Source organism: Pteropus vampyrus, unplaced genomic scaffold (genome assembly GCF_000151845.1).
Source record: "Pteropus vampyrus isolate Shadow unplaced genomic scaffold, Pvam_2.0 Scaffold5, whole genome shotgun sequence".
In the NCBI taxonomy this organism is placed as follows: Eukaryota; Metazoa; Chordata; class Mammalia; order Chiroptera; family Pteropodidae; genus Pteropus; species Pteropus vampyrus.
The window spans coordinates 701,314-715,744 of record NW_011888786.1 but is presented as its reverse complement, the minus strand read 5'-3'; the positions used below and the strand labels follow the sequence as shown (position 1 = coordinate 715,744).

Here is a 14,431-nt window from a genome sequence, read left to right as displayed (position 1 = left end):
ATCATGTTTCTCTGACAGAATTGTCATGGTTTGGTCAATGGTTAGGTAGAGGGGTTGGTTGAAAGAGGTGTAGGTTCAGGAGTAGGGGAAGGGAGTAAGCTACATGGAGATATCCTGTAGTGGGAGCAGAATTCTGAGCTATGGGTCTTAGCTCTGTTGATTTATAGCTGAAGCCATCCATGAAAGTGAATGTGATTATCAGGGAAATCTGTCTCGAGAGAACAGGGAAACGGAGTAAGGGCAAGAGGACAGAGCAGAGGATTAGGAATGAATCTGTGCCCTGTGTGTTACCACATTTTTACCTCCGTCATCACACTTGTTTATCTGGGACCTCCTAAGGTGGGAACTAGATCCTATTCATTCTTTGGCATCCTCACAGCACACACGTAATCGAGGAGTAGCCACTTAAAACAATCCTTGCTGGAACGTATGCTTACTTTTATGAAATGTTTTCTAGGTTCTAGGCATTAATCTAAGTGTCACGAAGGTGCCCTTTTATTTTATATTTTACAAATGAGGAAGTGGAAGCATGGACTTGTTCAAGGTCACAACCAGTGAATGGGAGCCTCGATTTAAGCTCAGGCAGTATAACACCGGAGGCCTCCAGCACCTAACTCTCACGCTATGGAATGAGTAAAGTCAGAGTGACATCTGTTTGGCTCTTTACAGTTCAGAATTGTCTCCATAGACAATTCTAATATCCTCAAAGTAATTTTGTGAGCTGGTGGGAGGGGTCAACATTATTACTCAATAAGTGAAAGCTAAAGTTAAATGAATTCATGAGGAAACACAGCTAGTAAGTGGCAAAACCAAGTAAAACCACCACCTTCTGAGTTATAACCCTTTGTTCTTTTTTAGTCTTGCTCCCTGTGAGTCCAGTTGTCTGCTTCATTGCTGAAGAAGATGGATGTGTCCACAGATGGCTGAGAAAGGAAGAGTCTGGAGAGACAGGCTGTGGAACAGTGAGAAAACTTTTTGACTAGCAGAACACATTTCCTTGAAGGACTTAGGAATTTTGTTCTGGTAAGACTCTAAGATGTCTGTAGGTCAGATTTGTGAATGCTAACATAATCTCTTTTATTAATAATCATGAATGCTCAAAATTTAAGCACAACCCATCTGTAAAAAATGATTGGTTTGTCGATTTTGAATATAAATGAAAGATAATCTGGCGACTTGTTATTTATTCATCTTTGTTGGTACCATAACCTGGAATCCATCCTCAGGCATGATGTCATAGATTCCTCTACAGCATAAAGGCCCCAGGCTCTTCAGAACCCTCTAGTTCATTCACTAGAGAGAGTAACACTTGCCCTCTTAATAGGAGAAGGCAAAAGAGAATGACAGACACTGAATTTCTATGGTTACTTGTTTAACCTAGTCCCCTGTTACACAGAGACTGTTCTTTGATGGCTGTTCCCCTTAGATAGGGCAAACTCACAAAGGAGGTCAAAGGAACTGAAAATGAGATTGATAATAAGCTTTATACTCGTGTTTGGCTTATTCCAGTTAAGAAAAGAAATGTTCCTGAATATCTGACAGATACTGCCTTGTCTGAATTTTATGAATAGGCAAGGTTGTCCTGGAGTTTCTCTGCCATTATACAGAATGGGTCGTCTTGCCAAGTTTCATCATTGCCAATAGACTCCGAAGCAACAAATGTCACAGAGAATTCATAGATGGGTATCTCCTGTTTTGTAAGTTAAGTATAGACGTGTTTATTTATAAGAAGGTGAAACTATATCCTCCACGTGGCCAATACGTTTAGTTCCTTAACTTCTAAAATAATTCTAAAATAAGCAATGTTATTGGTAATCAAAACAGAGGCACCTATATTCTTCCTCTTTAAGGACAGATAGAATAAAGGAAGAGAATTCAGTAGTTCTTGTCTATGATATTAACTAACACATAATATTAACAATTTATAATATTGAATATTAACACTTATTTAGTACTCTCTATGTGCCAGGCACTATTCTAAACATTTAATCTGCTTTGTAACTCTGTGATGAGTTCTCTGGTTGTCCTCAGACCACAGGTGAGAGGATCAAGTTCCCAGGAGTGTGTGGCAGCTCGCCTAACACCACGGAGCTAATGGTAGAGCCAGCATCCCAGAGCCTGCCTCCCCTTAGTCTCCTGGGCTCAGATTACTGTGTGTCTTACCACTTTGTCTCCACTAAACTGATTTCCAAGGAGTGCTGGGACGTGAAAAAATCCTTCAAAGATGGGAGTAAATTTAGAAGAATGGAAAGCTAGAGAAATTGCAGTGTTTTTAGAAATGACCTCTCTTGTGTAGCTTTAAGAAGTCTTCTTCCGTTGTATCCGAGCACCGAGTCTCACTGAAATCTGGAGACGGGTCTCTCTCTGCAGAAGAGGCATGACGGTGTCTGAGGTCTATGAGAAGCTGACGTTTCTGTCTTAGGATGGTTTTCCTGTTGATCTTTCTGTAGCCAGGGGCCACAGATGGCCACCGATGTGTTCATGCCCACTGATGGTGCCCCTCCTCTCTGTCACACATCGCACGAATGGATGCCGTTCCTTTTTTCTTCACTCCCTCCCTTTCTTTCATTCTCTAAGTCAATGAAATTAAACTAGCCAGGCTCTGTGCCAGGTGCTCACGATTAAATAAATACATATGTAAATAAATCACACAAGGGTTCCTGGCCGTTAAGAAAACTCAAACATAGTTTTGAAAGTGGCCATCTGTTCGTGGGATAAACAGATGTAAAAGAGGGAATGGTTACTTCAACCTGAAGCACTGGGAAAAGCTTCATAGAAGAGGTCAGTACTGGAACTGAGTCTTAAAAGATGTGTAGGTTGGGGGCTGGCTAGTCAGAGCAAAATGTAAAGAGCTTTCGAGAAAGAGGCATCAGCAAGAACAGCAAAAGCTTGGAGGAGGAAATGGTAGAACAGATTGGGGTAAGTAGAGAGGAGGTTGCTTGGATGGGGGAAGTTAGTGAGGAGAGGCCATTAGAACAAGGCTAAAGAAGCAGGCATGGGCCAGATCAGGTCCGACAAGGAGAGGACTCATCCCTGAACTCCACCTCCGGGCCCGTCATCTGTAGATGGTGATCACGTTTTAAAATTCTCACGCGATATCTGAGCTTCAGGGCTCCGGGGAGACGGGGTACTTTCTCATGTTCCCGGGTATCTTCTGCAGGTCCTGGTAGGATTAATACATTGTTTTCCGTGATGAGAAATAGCTAATATGAACTGAGGAGCAGTTTGATCTTTGATAAAAGGTCTAAAGAATTTTTTTAACAATCACTTCAGAATTTTGTACGGTACCTATTTTTCAGTTCTAATTTAATGCAAACGTCTGTTACTTAGATTCAGTGCTAACGGCTAGCATTATTTCATTCCAAATATGTCCATCTAAATATTTTTTCAAACAAATATATAGTGCTTACTATATACCAGGCATTGTTCTAAGAATTTTACAAATGTTAAATCATGCAATGCCCTGACAACATAATGAGAAATACGCACCATCATTATCCTTATTTTACAAGAGAAGAAACAATAGTTGAGTAACTTGACTGAAGTTACAAAGCTAGTTAAATGGTGGGGCTGGGAATTGAGTGCAGGCATTTTATTCCAGAGATGCTAGACCAACTCTTTGTTTCTAATTATAATTTATCTACCCTTCCAATTTACTTCTTTTTCCTCAAACTAAATTACTAAACTGATTTCGAAAAAATTTTGACCACTTATTTAATTGGCATCACACTATATTGTACAAATATAATCCCACATAGTCTATATGATAATTTTTTACAGGTCAGTATTTCTCAACCCCGGCTACACATTAGAATCACCCAGGGAGTTTTTAAAAATGTTTTTGTTTGCCCAAGCCCTACCTCCAGATATTCTGCTTTAATTGGTTTAGGTAAAGCCTAGACATAAGTATTTAAAAAACTCCCCAGATGATTGTAATATTCATCCAGGATTGAGAACTACTGATATAGATCGATCATTTATTGATTACTTAAGGTACTGTGCTACAAATTTTACACACGTTGTTGTCATTTCTCATGAAAGCCTGATTAGATAGGTATTATAATTACCTATGTTCTACAGATGAGAAAATTGAATAACCAAGAGACTACATAATTTTCCCAAGATTACACAGCTAGCAAATAACAGAGGCAGGATGTGGAAGGTAAAATCACAACTTCTTTGCCATAACCACTGCGCATCCCACAGCGTAAAAAATAATCAATCTATTGTGTCATCAATGAATCAGCATCCTAGAATGTATTTATTGTATACGTAGGTGCTAAGAGTCTGACAATCTGAATAATTTAACTACCTATCCATTCGGTTTTTTAAAAATACTTTTTAAAACAACTTATGCAGGTACTTTTTCTGCCACATACATATATTTTTATATCACATATTGTTATATATGCCATGCATTTATTAGACTTTTTGTTTTTTTGTATTTCTACTTAAGAATATGTAAAACGTTCTAAATAAGTTTGCAAATACATTAATAGCTTATTAAGACAACTAGATGTTTTCAATTACTATTGAGAGGAAAATTATAGAAAACCAGTTGACCTCTAGTAGAAAAGATTTGGCTACACTGTGTGAAGATGGTCGTAACAACAAGCAGCATCCTATAGCTAATAATTTTTGAACACGTCTTTGTTACATGCCAAGTGAAGTTTCTGCAACTTTCCATGCATTAATTTAAGTAATATACTTAACACATTAATTCATTCACCCCATCTCTATATTAAAAACTTCTGCACTTACATATCTAGCTCAGAACTCCTTTCTGAAGTATGAAATTATTTATTCAACTGCCTACTTGATGGCTCCACTTGAATGTTTTAGTTAGCTCAAATATAAAATGTCCAAAATGAAATTTTCAATTTGTTTCCCACTTTCTAAATTTCCTTCAGTCGCCCCTACCCTAGTAAATGGCTCCATCATCTATACTATGTTTCAGGCCAGAAACCTAAGACTCATCCTTGATTCTTGTTGCTCTCTTGCAAAATGATCTTGTTGGTTTCATCTCCAAAGAGTGTCTCAAATCCATTCACTTCTCTACACTGCCACCACTATAGTCCCATTCATCAAACCATCTTGAAAGGACCAGTATGACAGCCTCCTAACTGGTCTCCTTGCTTCCTCTCCTGCTCTCTTACAATCCATTTTCTACCCTGCACCCCGCAGCCAGTGTTGCATTCAGGTTCATCATTCACTTGCTTAAAATCCTTCAATGGCTTTCTTGCGTTGACCTACAAGGTCCTGCATGATTAACTTTTCCCACCCTCCCCCTCACTCGCTATGTACAATGCAGTGGTCTTTCAGTTCTTCAACCACTCCAACATGTTTACTCAGCCCAGCACCCTCTTCTCCCAATTGTATGGCTGGCTACTCACATTTCAAGTCTCACCTAAAATGTTATTTTCTTGTAGAGACCTTCATGGACCATCCACTCCAAAGTACCTTCCTTCTCAGACCAACTTTTATTTTTCTAACAGCACTTATCGCCCACCTATAAAATTTAACTTAGTCACTTCTTTTATTGTTTATTTATTTTATTGAATGCAAGATCCAAGATAGATGCATATCTGCCTTGTTTTGACTTATCCTCAGCTGGTTCCTTAGCATATGGCACAGAATATGCTCACAAAATAATATATTTTAGTTCTATGTTAAATAAATATAAATGTTATGAATCTTTGATATGTAATAAAAAGCATAGTGATCTATTCCTGAGATTTTAAGAGAAAATGCTAGACTAGTAATTCTTTTTTTCTTTTTTTTTTTGTTTTTAGGCAAGGCACCCCTTGGTTGACCTCGCAGATTGCAAGGACCTTGTCAGCTTACAATCCCTGACTTTTTATTTTTTATGCCTACAGCACCTGGTCTTCCTAGGTGGTCTCCCATCCAAGTACTAACCAGGCCTGACCCTGCTTAGCTTCTGAGATCAGATGGGATCGGGCTTATTCAGGTGGCATGGCTGTAGACTAGACTAATAATTCTTAAACTGTATTTTATGCAGTGATAGATTAAGAAAAAAAAGGAGAACAAAAATTGTATTGCCAAAATTTTACTATTACCACTGAGTAAGTCTATATACGAACAATAACAAAAAAGCCACACTTTCTATATGTCCACCATCATTTTACCAGGCAGAATGGTAGAGAGCTAAAGGCCTCCTAGATCAAAGACACTATAAAGACATAGAAGTGAAAATAATATGGTGGCTTTGAGCAAAATCAGTAAGATTATTGGAAGAGATCGCGAATTTGAAGAATTTGATAGGTTTAGATGATGGAGAGTTTTATATACGATGCAAAAGCATTTGGATTTTATCCTATAAGGAGTGGGGAACTCTGGTATAAAATAGCTTTAAGTAGGAAAATTATATGGTTCAATTTACATTGAAAAATTATTATTTTGGGGTCAGTGTAGCATATGGCTTGGAGGGAGATGAGACACAAATCAGAGAATCCAGTTAGAAGATCTTTGTAACAACCTATGAGCAAGATGGCCGCTCAGGCTTACAGTGGGGCAGCGACGTTGAGGGCGAAGGGGGAGGAACAGGTCTTTGCCATTAGCTCGTCTCAGAATGGTTTCTGAGAGGCTCCAGCAAAGTCTTTTTTCCAGTTTTGGTTTGTATCATCTATGCGCTTTCGAATGAATTTTCGTATTATTTATCTGTTGGCCTCATAGCTACCTTTTTTTTTTGATGAATATATATTTTTAAAAAACAGTAAACTATAGAGCCTTCAATGCGGGGATTAAAATAATAAATGGATGTGAAAGCATTTTGCAAAGTACTACACAAATGGAAACTATTTTTATTACCAGTAAGTCAATTTCGTTTGCAAAGAGAAAAATCACTTTCCCACATGTAAACTCCCATAAGCAAACTCCCCAGGCAGAATGAATCACTCTTAAAACCATAGCACTTTTTGGAATTTCTATCATAACACCTCCATTAATTATAGATTGTTTATGTGTTGGTGTTTCCTTGTAGCATATAAATTCTTTAGAGACAGAGAGAGGGAGTCTTATGAATCTTTGCAGTCTGGTTTGTGGTAGACAGTAAGTGCTCAGTAAATGTTAATTGCATGCATGAATGAATGATTAGTTCCCAGGAAAGGCTAAAGGCAGTAGGGAGCTGATAAGGACTTCAAAGTTAAAATAAATATAAAGGTAAACATATTAAAGTGAAAAGATTCAGAGTGGTTGATGACTATATACTTTATTTTAGTCTAGAAGATATACATAGATTTATTGTACTACCAAAATACTTGATCTTAGTAAAGTCAAATATTTTGTAACACTGAAAATTAAACATCCTTTTGCACTGTTGTATTCATTTATCCATTCATTTAGCAAATCTCTTTGCAATAGGGGATAAATACAGAGCACTGTGCTATGGATTTTAAATAAATACGACCCTGTCCTCATGAAGTTTTCTATCCAGTGGGGGCTGGGGAGTGGGGGAAGCCTGTTCCATGCCAAATAGTGTCCTAAAAATTTTCCATATTTTATAATAATTATCATTTACTATTTCTTATATACATAGCAACCTTGTAAGTAGGCATTCTTAGGCCCATTTTGCAAATAAGAAACCTTAGCTAAGAGAATTTTGTAATTTAGTTGACATCACAGAATTAGGAAGGGACAGAGATAGATTGGTTGATTACAAGGAAGCACATCAAGGGTTATTTTTTATTTCAGAACCTAGATTTCCTTGCAGTCATTCGAGTTAAGTCTGTAAATACTAATGGAATATCAACAAAGACAGATGTAAAAAATTACAATGAAATGCAAATTTCATTGGAGTTTTTTGGTTTGGTGGAAAGATTTAGAAAAATAACCATAATCATAAGGTGAGATTTTAACCAAAGATAGACAGATCTTTTGAAGTGAAATGTCCCTCGGGAGCTGAGCAGCATCTAGGTATGGTGTGAAAAGTGTCCTAGGCCTGGGGTCAGAAGACCACTATTTAAGACCTTGCTCCAGTTTCCTGGTTGTGGGACTTTGGGAAAGACACTTAAATTTCTGGGCCTCGCTGCCCTCATTTGTTAAATATGGACAATAACATGTGATGTTTCCCCCTTATTTTAAGAGTTAATGGGTTGAGATAAGAGAAAGCAGTTTTTTAAAATGCAATATAGATTTATGATAAAGAAAGCCAATTTCTTAGAAATATCTTTCTGGTATAAGAGCTATCAAATAAGAGAAAGCATAGAGAAGTGATTTATAAATTCTTATCCCTACTATGTAATGTGGTGCCTGTCACATAGTAGGTGTTTGGTAAATATTTACAGAGCTTAATTCTTGAATGGCTGAAAGAGACCAGAGGAAACCAAGTCCTCCCTCCTCCAGCTATCAGGGAAGACATATTGTACCCAACTTTTCGTGACTTTTCAACACATGAAGCTGTTGTCAATAAATATATTATAATTCAAAGTGCCATTTAAATATGGTATTTCTGTTTGTTCATTTGATTCTTTGTTCGACATTTTTGTTAGAGATGTATGCATGTGACTGTGTTATGTATGACTGTGTATGTGTATCTAAAAGGACATATTCGGGGGCCATGATGAGCTGTCCTCATATCTGTTAGGTTCTGTTAAGTATCTGTTTCTCCTGTTTACTGGTGAGTGTTCATAGTATGCAGCACCATTGGGGTGGAGATCAGTACCATATATTCTCCATAGATGCTTGTATTTCAACAGGTATGATAGACAGAAGCTAAGGAGATAAAGTTTGAGCCTGGTAATGCCATGAACTAGGCAGAGAGAAGATTTATTTGAGGAAAGCTAGCTTAGTTAGCACCATCAAACCATACACTCATAGGCGGTCATCTATCTGCCTACCAAGGTAGCCTTTATCTTGGATCACTGGCTAGGCAGGTACATGCCTTTGCTATGGATATGACAAATAAATACCACCTGCCAATCTTAATCTGGTATATAATTACGATATTAATTTTAGTAAACAGTATAAGAAGTCTTTTTTCTAGCTTTAATATTTTATTTAATGTCACACAAAATTGTTTTTATAATAAAATGGTATTAAAAGTGAATGTTCAGAACTCTTGCTTCCACAAAGATGGAATAGGTGATATCTCCCTATTCTTCTCGCTAAGTACAAATTATAACTCTGGACATTACATATAAAACAAACAGAGCATCCGAAAGGTGGAGAGAAGAAGGCAGACTGTCTCGGGACCTTGCAACCAGAGGCACAATAATGTATTGAGGTTCTTGGGTGTTCTTGTGGCTTATATGTTCCCAGATGGAAGCTGGAGAAAGCAGAGCGCTGTAAATGTCAACAGGTATGAACAAAAAAGGCCCCCCAAAAAGCTTTTGGTCAGTAACCAAAGGACCAAGAAAAGTGCAGACTTGCATCATGGAAAACTCTGAGGCAATAATGGCTCTACTCCAGCCAAAAAAAATGTGCTCCCCCACCCATGTCAGCAAAGACAAGTGGGTAGTCTGGAGTACACTCTCGCTGGGATGTAACGGGAGTGGTGTCACAGAAGGCTGAGCAGAGAGCCAGGACTTTCATTCCTACTGAGCAGTCACAGAGGCCCCTGCTCCATCCACAGTGTCAGGGGAGACCATGTGTGAAACTTGGACTTCCACCTGCACTTTGCAGTAATGAGATTCCCTTGCCTCTCCCCACCTGGCTGACGTCAGAGACCTAGTGGAGAGTCAAAACTTTACCAGTATCCACTGGGAATGAGGCCACTCAACCCCCATGGTGACAGTGGAGGACATGGGGGGACTAGTCACAAGGCACCCTTACTGTTCCCAGCCAGGGGAGGCCTAGTGGGAAGCTGGATCTCCCACTTGTCCTGGTAGTGCTGTGGGGCCCCCTGCCCTCCTCAGGTGTCAACAGAGGCAAAGTGAGGAACCAGGCATTCTACCTCCACCCGGCTGTCATGAAGCGACACCTTCTTTTCCCCTGACAGAGTCACATCAGAGAAAGCCAGCCAAAACGGAAAGCAGAAATAAAATCTGGAGTTCTTAACAAAATACCTAAAATATCTAGGTTTCAGTTGAAAATGAGTCATCACACCAAGAACCAGGAAAACTTCAGCATGAGTGAATAAAGATAATGAATGCTAACACTGAGATGACAGAGATGTTAGAATTTGGGAAGAATTTGACCATTTTTTTTCAGCTTTGCCTTCCTTTTCCTCTTTCCATATTCTGGTGTCACAAATATTGGGAGATTTTATTGTAGCCATGCAGGTCCCTGAATGTCTGTCTGTCTGTCTGTCTCTTTTCAGTTTACTCTCTCTGTTGTTCAGATTGAATAATTTTTATTGTTCTTTCTTCCAGTTCACTAATTCTTTTTTCTGTCCTTCTATTCAGCCGGCAAAATTTTAAAGCAGTCATCATAAAAATGCTTCAATGAAAAAAATGCTTCAATGAGCAATTACAAACATGCTTGAAATAAATTAAAAAATAAAGCCTCAGCAAAGAATTAGAAGCCATAAAGAAACTTAAATTTTAGAACTTCAAAGTACATTAACCAGAATAAAAAACTCGATCGACTCAACAGCTAAATGGAGGGATCAGGGGAAAGAAGCAGAAACTGAAAGAAAGAACAATGGCAATTACCCAGTTTTAACAACAAGAGAAAGACTAAAGTAAAAATGATCAGAGTTTCGGGAACCCGTATGACTACAACGAAAGACCTAACATTTGTGTCACTGGAAGAAGAAGAGAAAGAAGTTGAGAGTGAAAAAATGTTTGAAGAAATAATGGCTAGAAACTTTCTAAATTTGGCAAAAGACACAAACTTACGGATTTAAAAAGCTGAGTGAGTATCAAACAGAAGGAACTCAAAAAATATCCATGTCAAGACATGTTATAGTCATACATGTAAAAATTAAAGATGAAGAAAAATCCAGAAAGCTGTGAGAGAAAACCAACACATTATCTATACAGGAAAAACTATTCAATGACTGAATTTCTCATCCCAAATCACAGAGTCCAGAAAGAAGTGGCACAACCTTTTTTAAGTGATGAAAGTAAAGAATTATCAACCCAGAATTCTAGACCTGTAAAAATATCCTTCAGGAATAAAGGGGAAATCTATGGAAAGGTAAAGGAACTAGGGTAGCTGAAACAAGTGTGAAAAAGAAAACACGTATGAGGAATCACTCTACCCAATTTCAACGCTTATGTAGCTATCGTAATCGAGACGGGATATTTTTGGTCGAGGGACAGACACATAGATTAAAACAGAGACTGAGTCCAGAAATAGATCATTCAAAGTTTCCCAACTGATTTTTGACAGAGTTGAAAAAGCAGTTCAGTGGAGGAATGATAACCTTTTGGACAAATGGTGCTAGAGCAATTGTAATCTATAGACAAAGAAATGAACCTCAACCTAAACTTCACATATTATACAAAAATTAACTCAAAATGAATCATAGATTTAAATGGAAAACATACAACCACTAATCTTATAGAAGAGAACATAGAGAGCTTTTGTGTCCCGGGGTTGAGTGTTGTTCTTCGATATAATGCTAAAATCACGATCCAAAAAGTGGATAAATTGGACTTCATCAAAATTAGAAACTTTTGCTTTGACAGTGACATTCTTAAGGGAAAGAAAACACAAGATACAAACTGGGAGAAAATATTTGCAATCCACTTATCTGACGAAGGACTAATATCTAGAATATATAAAGACTTCTCAAAACTCAACAACAAAGAAAAAAACAATCCGATTACAAAATGGTCAAAAGTCATGAACAGACATTTCATCAAAGAGGATACACGTGTGGAAAATAATCGCATGAAAATTTGTTCAACATCATTAGCCATTATGAAAATGCAAATTAAAACCACGATGAGATATCACTACACAAAATGGCTCAAATAAATAGCGACAATACCAAACACTGACAAGAATGCGAAGAAACCGGATCTCTCTTCCATTTGTTGCTGGTGGGAGTGTAAAATAGTACAGCCACTCTTAAAAATGGTTTGGCAAGTTTTTATAACCTAAACATACAACTACCACATAAGCCAGCAATTCCACTCTGAGGCATTTGTCACAGGGAAATGAAAACTTATATTCACACAAAAGCCTGTACATGAATGTTCAAAGAAAATGTATTTATAACAGGCAAAACTAGAAACAGCCTAGATGCCCTTCAATAGGTGACTGGTTAAACAAACTGTGGTACATCCATCTATTTATTCACCATCTATTTGGTGCCAGGACTCTACCAGGTGCTTAAATACATTTGTGACTTAAATCTTGGAAGGTAAATATTATTATCCTAACTTTGTAGATAAGAAAATTGAGGTTTAGAGAGATTAAATGGCTTACTCAAGGTTATTCAGGGCAAAGACTGGAATTTGCAACCAGGGGTTTTTGTATTCCAAAGCTCATTACCTTTCCAGTGCAGAGGTTGTCATGAAAATTAGGTGAGGAGATTCTGTGCATTTGCTATTCTTTGTAATCTGGAAGGATGTAACTAATGGTGTTATATCCCGTCTAAGGAGTGGTTCTGTCAGCAGACCTTTAGCCCAAAGCGATTTCCTAACAGACACCTTTTTAGTAGTTCACATCCATTGCCTTTAACCAGGCATCTGCAAGGTCATGTCAGAGCATTTGATGAGTCTTACTTCTTCAAGAAGGAGGGTGAACCCAAAATAAACTTTCCTCCGTTGACTCATTTCACATGTAGGAACTAACGCTTGTTTTTTGTCATAATTAAGTTTGCAGCTAGGGAGCCTAAAACACTCAATTACTCAGAGAGCTTCCCGAAATGACTTTGTTTTACAATGTGTATCCCTGCTCTTCAGACTCAACTAAACTGTAACCTTCGATGTCCACAATTATCCCACAGGAGTGGCTGAAAATGTTGATGCATCATCATGTTTTGGTGCAGAAGGAATCAGTATTTGATTAGAATAATCACCTCATTTTGTAGAGAGTGGGAGTGTCTTGTCTGAGTCACATGCATGTGGTTAAAATTAAAGCATAAGCCTTAGATTTCGCATGAAGTTCAGACCTGAGTGTCACCAACACTTTTTTCTACACTCCATACTTTGAGCGCTAGTTGCTATGGGTTCCAGGTTTTACAAGAGTAGTTCATGTTTTGTGAATCGATCATTGACAAAATATCATAATTTATTTAAAAACAAAAACGCAAAACCCCAAGGTCCTCAGATTTAGAATGGAAACTACTAAGTAAAATGAAGATATCTTGTGATTAGATGATTAGATGATTCTATAAATTGCAAACATGGTATAGCTGGAAAAGCCCAAGAATTGGCACTAGCAGTCTTGGGTTAGATGACTTGCTGTGCTGTCAAAATGGCCTTTTATCGTTAGCTATGCCTCTTGATTTAGATTCCTCCAACAAACTCTCGCTTGGTGCCTGCTTTATATATACCTTGCATCTTGTTTGGCTCTGGAGATTCAATGATGACCAAAATAATAACAATGCCCGCCTTTACCTAAATCACAGTGTTGGTGCATGAGAGAAATGAGATGGTAGATGAGAAAGCTCTTTGTAAACTGTACAATTCTATAAAAATTAGACATAACCGAATACCATTTCCAGTTGCAAGTGTACGTGGTCTCACAAGTGGAGCTTTGAAGGTAATGAACGTTCCCTGAGCATAAACGGAAAATACATTTATGTTGTGAGATTGTGAAGCCTAGAAATTGAAATTGGACAGAATGCTTAATAATAAACAATTGTAATGTGCCAATCACTTGCTTATCGTCTGTGTTCCCCACTCAAACATAAACGCAGAAAATTTTTCTCTCTTTTACTTCTAATATTCCAGCTCTTAGTATAGGCACACAGTTTATACCAAAATATTTGTTGAATAAGTTAAAAATTTAATTAATCTCTTTTTGTGTATATATGTTAATATTTTAGGTAATGGCTAGAAGTCGAATTAGTGGACATAGGTTACATACATTTAGTACTGATAGATATTGCTAAATACATCTTCTAATCGACTGTACCAGGTTATCTCTTAATTATCTAATTCATTAAAAAAAAAGATATCGTATGCCTGTATATTTTGACCTATTTGGCTGGCATATTTTACTTTTGGGAATAGCATTCCCTTCTTTTAGGAATTATTCTTACTCTTGTCCTTCTGGTGGGAGTTGCCAAGGAAATATATACTCATCTATGAAGTAGATTGGGTCAGGAGTGGGCCCAGACTCAAGGAATCCTATCTCTCTGGTCATCGATTATTGGTTCTAATCAGAGTCAGTGAGTCCCTTCCTTAGGATTTTTGGATCTGGGGAACTTGAAACTTGAGACAGTCATGTTCTGTTGGTTAGAACTGTAAAACTTAAAACTCAGAATTTGCTGGTTGCCACGTTTTCCACCAAAAGGAGAAAGCCAGTCAGCACCAAGAAAGAGAAATCTGAGAAATGTGAAGCCAATATGCAG

The 14,431-nt window shown here is 37.7% G+C and overlaps 1 long non-coding RNA gene and 1 pseudogene across 3 annotated transcripts in view; one reads left to right on the top strand and one right to left on the bottom strand.

Moving 5' to 3' along the window:
• LOC111743548 overlaps nucleotides 1-10,680 on the top strand; it is a 15,736-nt gene extending 5,056 nt beyond the window's left edge. The window contains exons 2-3 of one of the 3 annotated variants that reach the window (XR_002781756.1): nucleotides 859-1,023; nucleotides 10,362-10,680. This is a non-coding gene — a long non-coding RNA (uncharacterized LOC111743548). Of the gene's footprint in view, nucleotides 1-858; nucleotides 1,024-5,792; nucleotides 5,833-9,276; nucleotides 9,454-10,361 lie in introns of those variants that run through there. The other 2 variants (XR_002781757.1, XR_002781758.1) reach the window with 2 other exon arrangements.
• LOC111744183 lies at nucleotides 5,868-5,985 on the bottom strand (annotated as a pseudogene).
• Nucleotides 10,681-14,431: the final 3,751 nt, after the last annotated feature.